An 11,114-nucleotide genomic window follows, 5' to 3' on the forward strand; every position below is an offset into this window, starting at 1 on the left:
GGTTTTCGAGCTGAATAAACATGTTACATTAGATAAAAACACAAAAAATATACCCAGTTTGGTAGAAAAGTATCTTATCTTGCCTTTGATAACATTTATTTGTTATATATTTGTTTTTTGACAACTTTTTCGAATCTATGTGTACAGTAATACAAACCCATAAATACATATAATATATATATATATATATACAAAGATATATATATATATATATATACATACAAAGATATATATATATATAAATATATATGTCAACATATATGCGATATATAAATATATATATGTATAAAAACGTATATATATAAATATATGCAAATTTATCATATATGTATATTTATATAAATATATATATATATATATTTATATATATATATATGTATATATATATATATATATATATATATCTTTATATAATAATTTGACTGCAGAAACCCCCCCACCCACTGGACCAAAGCACACTAGGTTTTCTTCAACAGATGTTGCATACAAATTTTCATATTTAATCTATTAGCCACGATATTATGTAACTTTTAAACGCTATCTTACATACATTTATTCTTTATACTAAAATCCTACATTACATCCTAGGAGCAACATCACCACAGTCGCAACCATCTATAGTGGAAGTAGTTTTTTTTTTACACGGTGGTCACCACTTATCAAGGCCCGGAAGCCACTCAGGGATAAGGGTTATTGCAAGTACAGTACGTTAGTGTGGAGATTTGATGAAGTGTTTACTTAAGGGGGCGGTTCATTAGGAATTTATCAATGTTGGACTTGAAGACATCCAAGTTGTAGTCAGGTGGGAAGCAGGCAGACGGAATAGAGTTACACAGGCGTTCAGTTCTAAGAAAGAAGCTTTTTTTCATGGAATCCACGTTTTGATTTAGGCACAGATAAAGAGTGGGGGAAATTTTACACAGTCGATTCAGCTAGACGGGTGTTTTTCGTGAAAGATTGGCGAGGGGGGACCAGTGATTGGAGTTCAGACGAGCACCTGCCATGGAAATAACGATAAAACAAGGATAGGTTCGCAACGTCTCTTCTGTGGGAGAGAGGTTGCAGGGTAGAGAAAAGGGAATCCCCCACTAAGCCACGAAGTCTATTTTGTACTCTGTCAAGGCAGGATAGGCTGTTTTTAGCAGCTCCTCCCCAGATATGGCAGCAGTACTCCATCCTTGGACGTACTTGGCTTTTATATAGATAGAGAATTGCATCATTAGTGAGATATCTTCTGGAGCGGTAGAAGGATCCCACCATCTTTCCAGCGACCTTGGCAACAGACTTGATGTACGTGTTCCATTTCAGATCGGGCGTAAAGGTCAAACCCAGAAGCTTGTCAAAACACCGGGCTTCTCCTAGACGAGAGCCATCCATTTCAATTGATGCCAGATAGAGATCAGAGCGTTGATGATGTAAGGATAGGAGTTTGATTTTAGATGCATTAAAGGTAACCAGCCACCTCTTCCCCCACTGAACCACGCGCTCGAGATCAGAGGAGAGAGAATCAGAGAGAACTTTGTCATTTACAGTCTTTGATGTGTTGCCGTAGATGGTCGTGTCATCAGCATAGATGTCAACGAATGATTTAAGTATGTGTTTAGGGAGATCATTGATGTAGATCAGGAAGAGAGTTGGGCCCATGATTGACCATTGAGGGACTCCAGCATTAATACTGCAGACCTTTGATTTTTGTCCATCGACCACTACTCTTATGAGCCTATTGGAGAGAAATGATTTAATTATTGAGAAAACATTTCCAGTTATACCGTAGCTGGAAATCTTGTGAAGTAGACCCTTATGCCATACCTTGTCGAAGGCCTTTGATATGTCAAGAGCAATTGCCCTAGAAAGGAAGCCCTTGTCAAGAGATTCACTTATCCTGTGAGATATAACCGTTAGCACATCTGCTGTAGATCTTGCAGAACGGAAACCATATTGTTTGTCACTAAGAAGGTTGTTTCTGCTGAGGTGGTTTACTATTTCTCTATTTAATATGGATTCCAGCAACTTACTCATAACACACAGGAGACTTATTGGTCTGTACTGAGAGGGAGATGACTTATCACTTGAATTCTTAAATACAGGGCAAACTGAGGTTTTCCAGGGAGTCGGAAAGCACTTCTCCTAAAAGCAACGCTTTAACAGTTTCGTAAGTATGGGAGCAAGTTCTGGTTGAAGCTTTTTTAACACTATAATTGGAATGCCGTCAGGGCCAGTTGCTTTACTGGAATCAAGGTTCTTGATTAGCTTGGCGACCTCATGCACAGATATTTGTATCTTACCTAGCGTGTTCTGTGTTATAGGAGGAAATATGGGGAGTTGATGGCCTTCGTCGCATAGGGTAGAATTAGCTGCAAAGTTCTTTGCAAATAGTTTGGCCTTGTCTGATGCTATTTTCCCCTACGATATAGAAAGTACTCTTACCGCTCTCAGTTCACACCGGGGTTTTTTCTGTATTTAAGACAGATATGAGGTTGCACCCTTATAATCTGGTTCATAACATAACTTTCTATTTCCCGATTCCCCAAATAATGATTTCTCCCTTATCGCATTCCGCCAAATCTCATTGGATAAGATAAATCCTCCTACTAAAACGGACGCTCCAGAAATACGACATAGCTTTCCTCTAAAAATAAGAGGCATCAATTTTAAATAAAATGCCCCAATCACAAACATACTAACACATCGAAACATGTTCATAAGCCAAGACTGTTCTCATTTTTACATTAAATATACCGTACATGTAAACTTTTCTTATACAGCTACGCTAACGTGCTACACCTTTTGTATTTACATACACCGTAATATTGTTTTCCGACACACCGTAACATGTTTATTTTCTATCAATTATGCTAATTTATTTTATGCGTTAATTTGAGAGCATTTAGAATACTCTTTAAGCATTTCTTTAATACAAGGTCTTCGTTTTCTGTTCACTTCTCCTAGTTTATTAGGAGCGCTTGTCTCCTATGCACACAGGCCTTAAAGCATTCACTGTAGACATTCAAACAGAATCTGTTTGGAGTCATTTATAGTTCTCATGATTTGGTATTTCTCCGCATCACAACGAGGCATCATTTCGAAGCTGATGAATGTGCCGTTCTTCTCTATATATACTTCTATTTAATGATTATGGTGTTCCGTTATCTTTTAATTGCCATACTTGGGTAGTTAATATTGTCTTTATTCTTGTCCTTTCCCTAAAAGAACTATTATGCATGTAAAATATTTGCTTGAGGGTCTCTTGTGTCATACCTATATATACTTCTGGTATATTGCTAGCCTGATGCGTGAGTGTCTGACTCTGAAGTGAGTGTAAATATTTTACTTAGACCCTCCGAAAGAATATCAAGTTATAAAGAAGCAGCAGAGAACATAGAAGAAGTGAAAATTGTAAAAATTATATTATATAAATATATCTCTATATGTATATAGCAACCAAATACAAAATAAAATAATACCATGGAAAATGGATTTATTCATTAACATTTAAATCATTAAAGATTATACGATTATGATAATCAAATAATGCATGAGTTACCCCCTTTAATTAATATGAGAATGGATAAAAAAGATGAAAAATAAAAGTGTTGCATGAATCATAACCCTTAGATACATCAGAAATAGTTGACCAAGACCGGATGTCATAAATTGAGAACTGAATAGGACAAAATAAATTAAACATGGAATAAAAAAACTATTAATTTAATAAATAATTGATACAATTATATTACAATGATACATACATATATATATATATATATATATAATTATTTTTTTTACTATAATAATTAAATACCTACAGACACTAGTGTTTCATCCTTTCGGGATTCTTCAGTGCAGGGTGTCACGATTACTACCAGTCGAACGATTCGAACCCCGCGACACGAGACATCTCTGGCTCGATTAGCGGAGGCCGTATCCATTCGGCTACTATTAACCGTGTGAAATAGCGTTGAATTTTAAACATTTTAATTTAAATGTTCATTACGTCAGACAGACAGTGATCAAATCGTTATACGATGATCTACGCATAAGAGCTAAATTGACCGATTTTTAATTCAACGGAAAGTGCTCAATGGGTATATATATATATATATATATATATATATATATATATATATATATATATATATATATATATATAAAATAAAAATTACAATTGAATTTACCACAATGATCCAAGATGGTAAAATTAAAGTAAATTATAAATATTAAAGAATTAATATTTATAAAATTATCTCAGCCAGACATAAAAGCTCGATAAAACCAAATAGGAAATAGAGCTTATAATATGAGCAAACAGTTAATAAAATATGTTAAAAAACACTTTGAAATGAGTTAAAAACATATTTAATCTGAAAAGGAAACACTAGATAAATGGATAGTCCTTAATCTGCGGAGTTTCGAAGAAATACTCTCCTTCTCATCAGAGGGTAGGAATTAGCAAAATGCGGGATCGGATTTTGCATGCAGAAGTATTTGATGAAACAACAAATAAGCCAAAGATCTTACTTGAAAACAAAATAAGTTAAGCAGAGGGAATATGGTAAAGAAAAAGGTGATTACACATGAATGGATAGTCTGGTGGAAGATGAAAAATCCAGTGACGGTAAAATCAAAATGTAAAACTTCAAGAAAGTTAAAAGAATTTCCATTTGTACAATGTTAGTATTAAAACCATTTCAACATGAAATTTATTATATATATAAATCCGTAATCCTGTCTGTTTGTTTGTTTGTTCACAATTTGATTAATATATACAAAAGTTTCCTTACTTTACTCTTTCATTTATTTCTATATATACCTTCATTATTGGAAACTAGGTACAATAAAAAGATTGTCATTTGCATATGACATTAAGAAAAATCGATTTTATTAAATAGCGGTATCTTAATTAATGTTTCTAGCGAGAGAATTATTTTCAGTGTTATATTTAAAATTGTTTTTAATACATTTTAAACAATAATTATATTGATAACATTTATTTTTTTGGGAATTATTATTTCAACATCGAATTTTTAAAAAACTTTTAGAGTTATTTGCCCCTTAGAATCTTCCGATCATTTCATTTGTTTGTTGTTATTATTCTTTAAACAGCTATGCAGAAATCGCAAATTTTACGATGGGACTCATCGTGGTTTAATATCTAAAAAATAGCATCTACTGCCCCCCTCTGAATTCCACAATTTACACTTTTCTTTCTTTTTTTTTCACGTTAATCTCATCGATTATAAACTTTAATTTCTAATTAAAAAAAAGGTAAATTTTTACGACGTGACTCAGCGTCTTTTAACCCCTAAAAAAATTAGGACCTACTTTTTTGGGGCCCAAACACGTTTAAACAATCTTTATAAATAATATGAAAGAAGTAATTTCGAAAAAAAGAAAATTAACATTTTAAAGTGGGGGTCACTTTTCTATATAAATTTAACGTAAAAATGAACACCCATTTTTGGCCACAAAGCATTCAACGAGATATATCATCTCTCGCATTTTTTTTTTCAAATTTAGCGATCGAGATGGATGGGTCAAAAAATGACAAATACAGTTTTTTTGTTTGGTGGGCGTGGGAATTACATTTGAAACATAAAATAATTATAAATTTAATTAATTTTTATGACACCATTCTGTACTTTCACCTTACACTTTTATAAACAAAATGAACCCCAACATATGACAAATTCATTTTTGTTATTTTGGAGGGAGATTACATTAGACGCATGAAATGATGAAAAATTTAATTTAATTGTTTTGAAATTAATTGTTGATTTTTTTAGGAGTTCTATCTACTTGGTTATTTTTATTTATTTATTTATTTATTTATTTATTTATGCGATCACGCGGGCATTCGCTGTTATCTTTAGTGAAACAAAAGTTCTAATGATTTATTTTTAATTATTTATTTTTAGGGTGGGTATTTATAGTACTCAATATCGGGGAAATAGTTTCTTCTCTCTGTATCCATTCTGCCGAAATATCTGGTGGAGAGGGTATCAGGTACTTCTTCTTTTAAGGAACGATTAAATTTACATGTTTTTATCCGTTCTTTTATTTATGGAATTGTTATGAGGGTATCCATGTTACCCATGATGAAAATGATTAGTGTAGCAGGTGTGTTCCAAACGGAACTGTATGTAAACCCAGGCAACGCTGGGTAATCATGCTAGTATTATATATTTATGAATTTCATCGATAGTCTGAATTAATTTATAATTCATTTCTGCTTAATATCGAATTATAAATTAATTAGTTCTTACGCCTACACTTATTTTATCTTTAATTTATCAATATTATTATCATTATAATAATTATTTTGAAAGTAATATTTTGACGTTCATATATATATTAGTGTTGGGGCAATTAATCGAAATCAAAATCTGGAATCGGAAAATCGGAACTTTTGAGAGTATCGGAAAAACTTGTGCCGATACAACGATTCCAGAAAAAGATTTTTTTTTATTTTGTTTAAAACAAAATCTTTTACTGTTAATAATAATGATAAAATAATGAAACTCTATTGATTTTAAACTATTAGTAAAAGTAAAATCGATGGATAATCCCTGATAAGTGTATTTTTATGTTTGAGAAAATGCTCGGACATTTAACACGTGTTTTTGCGGTAATCGTGAAAAATAACAACTTAAATATTAAAGAAATTGATAAAGAATATAAATCGGAATTGGTAATTGTGTCGGAATCGGGAATTAAATTGCGATGGAATCGGGGAAAATATAAGCATCGTCTTTATATCTCATATAAAAAGTCTATCTGTCTGTCCGTCTGTCTCCATATTTTCAAACTGTATCTCCGCCGAAACTAAAAATTGCAGAGAGGCGCTAGCGGCCTCAAATGATTCGACTTTTACGGACCGTTATTTTATGGGTCTTTAGCCGGTCAAAATAATTTCTAAGGGATAAAAATGGGTCAAAATTGAAAACATCGTTATACACTTTGTACATTCATCTTAGTTTCTTTTTTAATTTTAAATGTTTAATCAGTTTCTATACGTGCCACGTTGGTATAGAGGTAACGTATAGAGGTGTGAATTCCTCAGATTATGTTTCGATTCTAGCTGGTGGCACCCAAATACATTTTTTTACTTTTGAAATCACGACTCTATAATATATATAAAGTCTGGACAAATTAAAATATCATATTTAAGCGTATTTTACGCATGGACAAAGCTGCTTCTTCCGCTAATTTTATATATGAAAGGCTTATGTCTGTCAGTCTGTCTCAATGTTTTCAAATTCTATCTCCCCCGAAATTAAAAAGTCGCTGAGCGGCACTAGGGGACACAAATGCTTAGATTTTTCACTGACCGTTCGTTTATAGGTCTTTAGCCGATTAAAATAGTTTTAAGGGGTCAAATATGGGTCAAAACTGAAAAAAATCGTTACACATTTTGTACATTCATCTTAGTTTATTTTTAATTTTTAATCCGTTAATGTGCATGTCACGTAGGCTGGCGTAGTGGTAACGTCACCAATTGAAATGCCAATTTTGGTTTCGATTCCAGCTCATAGCACCCAAATATTTTTTTTTTTTTTTTTTTACTTTTAAAATTATGACTTTATAATAATACGAACTCTAGACAAATTAAAATATTATATTTAAGACTATTTTACGTCCGGGCGAATCCGGACGCCCACCCCGACAGTCTAATATATAAAATCCTATATGTCTGTCTGTCGGTCTCTATATTTTTTAACTCTATCTCCCCCGAAACTAAAAGTCGCAGAGCGGCACAAGAGGTCTCAAATGATTGGATTTTTACGGACCATTCTTTTATAGATCTTTAGCCGATTAAAATAGTTTTTAAGGTGGTAAAATAGATTTTAACGTGTTAAAATAGTTTTTAAGGTGTTAAAATAGTTTTTAAGGTGTTAAAATAGATTTTAACGTGTTAAAATAGTTTTTAAGGTGTTAAAATAGTTTTTAAGGTGTTAAAATAGATTTTAAGGTGTTAAAATAGTTTTTAAGGTGTTAAAATAGTTTTTAAGGAGTTAAAATAGTTTTTAAGGTGTTAAATAGTTTAATGGGTCAAAATTAATAAAATCGTTGCACATGTTGTACATTCATATTAGTTTATTTTTAATTTTAAATTTTTAATCAGTTCATATGCGTGTCACGTTGGCACAGTGGTTACGTCACCAGCTTTGGAAGTCTACAGTTTTCCTTTCGGTTTCGATTCTAGCTGATAGCACACAAATACTTTTTTTTTACTTTTGAAATCGCGACTAATAATATATACGAAATCTGGACGAATTAAAATATCATATTCAAGGAATCTACAAAACCTGGATGGGAAATAAGCCTGGAAAACCAGATCATGAAACCTCAAAAAGGATCAAAATCTCTATATAGAATGAAAGAGAAAAGAAATCTACGGAAAAGGGGGAATCTGCCACACAAGGAAAGGTTCAATAAGAATCATAGTGGCAAAAGAAAGAAGACTATACGATATAAATATAAACTGGAACAGAACAAACAAAACAGGAGCTTTGAAACCAATGAATAACAATTTTATTCAAACGTGAATGGAGGAATAATAATAATAACAAACGAAATCAACAGAAACCAATCACTTCTTAAACGAGACATGGGAACAGCCTCAATATCACAACAGAAATGCCAAATGGCTGAAGGACATGACTAATTAACTTTTGAAAATTGAAGAAGGAACAGAAACGAAAATTAATGAAGGAACACTGAGGATGACTCTAAGGAAAATGGCAAATTATAAAACACAAGGCCACGATGGGATACATGCATATTGATTAAAAAATCACGACACTACATGATAGACTTGTGTAAATTCTGAGAATATGTTACTGCGAAACAGAAGTACCAGACTGAAGGACATGAAAAAGAACTACGTTAATACAAAAAAGACGCTGTTAGAGGGGACGATACCAAGCAATTATAGGCCAATAACCGACCATGTGGAAAATGTTAACTGCACAACTGAATGAACAGATCTACTACTCTCTCAACACTCGTGGGCTACTGACCGGAGAACAAAAAGGATACCGGAAAAGAAATGGACACACGACTTGCTACAAGTAGGGCAAAATATATTGAAAGATGGAAAAGGCAGAAAAAGAACATAGTCATGGCATGGATCGCTTACAAAAAAGCCTATGATAAAATCCTACAAGTATGGACGATTGAATGCCTAATAATGTACAAAATATCCGACAAGATTATGCATATTATTAAAAAAGCAATGGAAACATGAAGACTGGAATTGACAGCTTGAGGACAACACCCGACTAAAGTAAGAATCCAGGGAGGCATATCCCAAGGAGACTCGCTATCACCACAACGGTTTGTTATAGTCATGATACCATTTAACTACTTACTTATAAAATAAAGAAATACAAGTTTACAGACAGAACAAAGAATAAACCACCTCATGTATGACCTGAAGATGTTTGCAAAAAGCAAAAAGGATATAGAAAAGTTGATAAACACAACTAAACTATTCAGCCAAAACATTGTACTTAACTGTCCAAGCAAGAGAAGGGCGCTTGGTGAATATGACACTTAAAATATTTGGGTGTTTTGGATATTTGAATGTTTTGGAAGCAGGCACCATCAAATCCACAGAAATGAGAGAAGATTGAAAAAAGTACTTGAGAAGAACAAGAAAACTCATAGAAACAATGCTCTTCAATAGAAATGTAATTAAATGAATACACACTTGGGCAGTATCGCTAATAAGGTTTTCTGGACCATTCATAAGCTGGAACAAAAAGAAACTTAGGCATCTTGATCAGAGGACTAGGAAACTCTTGACAATGCACAATGCATTACACGCAAAAGATAATACCGACCAGTTCTGTGTGAAAGCGAATGAAGTGGGAAGAGGACTATTAAATGCATGTAGACAATATAGAAAGCAGAAAAAAGACTTGGAAAGGTACATGAGCAAAAACATACAGAAAGATTGATCATCGCAGCAAGAGAAAACGCAAGGAAGAACAATATAGGAAATGATGAAACAAAAAGAAACAAAATGACAAGAAAAGAAAAATGGGAAGAGAAGGCACTACATGGAATATTCATAAGAAGGGCGAAAGAATAGAATGACGTAAATACCTGGACCTGACTGAGGAAAGAACATATGAATAACGAAACAGAATCTCTATTGACAGCTGCAAAAAACAATGCGATTAGAACGAACCACATTAAAGCTAAACTAAAACACAGGAAAACAGTAAGTTTAGACTTTATGGAGAAAAAGACTAAACGATAAACCACATGATAAGCAAATGCAGAAAATTAACCTATTAGCCCAATAAGGACGAGCACAACCGCATGGGAAAGGCAATGCGCCGAGAGCTTTGTAGAAGACTGCACCTCGAACATGCAGACAAATGATTCAAATAAAAACCGGAGACTGTACTAGAAAATGAAAACCACAAAATCCGTTGGGATATGAAGATGCAAGCAGATAAATTCATCCAAGCCAGAAGATCGGATGCCATAATAATTAGCAGGAAAGAAAGAGTCTGTCAAGTTGTAGATTTTGCCGTCCCAGCAGCCTACAGGATGAAGAGTAAAGAGACGGAAAATGGAACTTATATGCGAAACTTTCCAGAGAACTAAAAGGAATATAGAACCTAAGGAGGATCAACATAATACTAATAATTATAGGAGCATTAGAAACAGCCTCAAAGAACTTGGAAACAAGAGGAGGAGAAATCGGAATTAAGGGGAAGTCTCGGACTATGAAACTGGAAAGTAATGCTGAAAACAGCTGAAATCTTAAGGAAAACCTTCGAAGTCTGAACTTAATCAACAAGAATGACAATCACCAACCATATATCTATATATCTATAAAAGTGATCGTGTCTGTGTGTGTGTGTCTGTGTACATTTCCCTACGCAATAACTCTGTCAATTTTTAGTCTACAGACTCGAAATTTGATATGCAGAGTACTGAGATTTGGTAAAATCGATGTGATCGGTTTGCGGCCAGAAATTTGGCGATTAAGGGATCAAAGTTCAACGATTCGACCTTTGAGAACTCTACCAACCTCCTCCGACAATTTTGGGTCTACACACTTTAAATTTTAGATATAGGTTCGTTGGACATGGATC

The sequence above is a fragment of the Euprymna scolopes genome, chromosome 26 (assembly GCF_053919585.1).
Source record: "Euprymna scolopes isolate OS-2025 chromosome 26, ASM5391958v1, whole genome shotgun sequence".
In the NCBI taxonomy this organism is placed as follows: Eukaryota; Metazoa; Mollusca; class Cephalopoda; order Sepiida; family Sepiolidae; genus Euprymna; species Euprymna scolopes.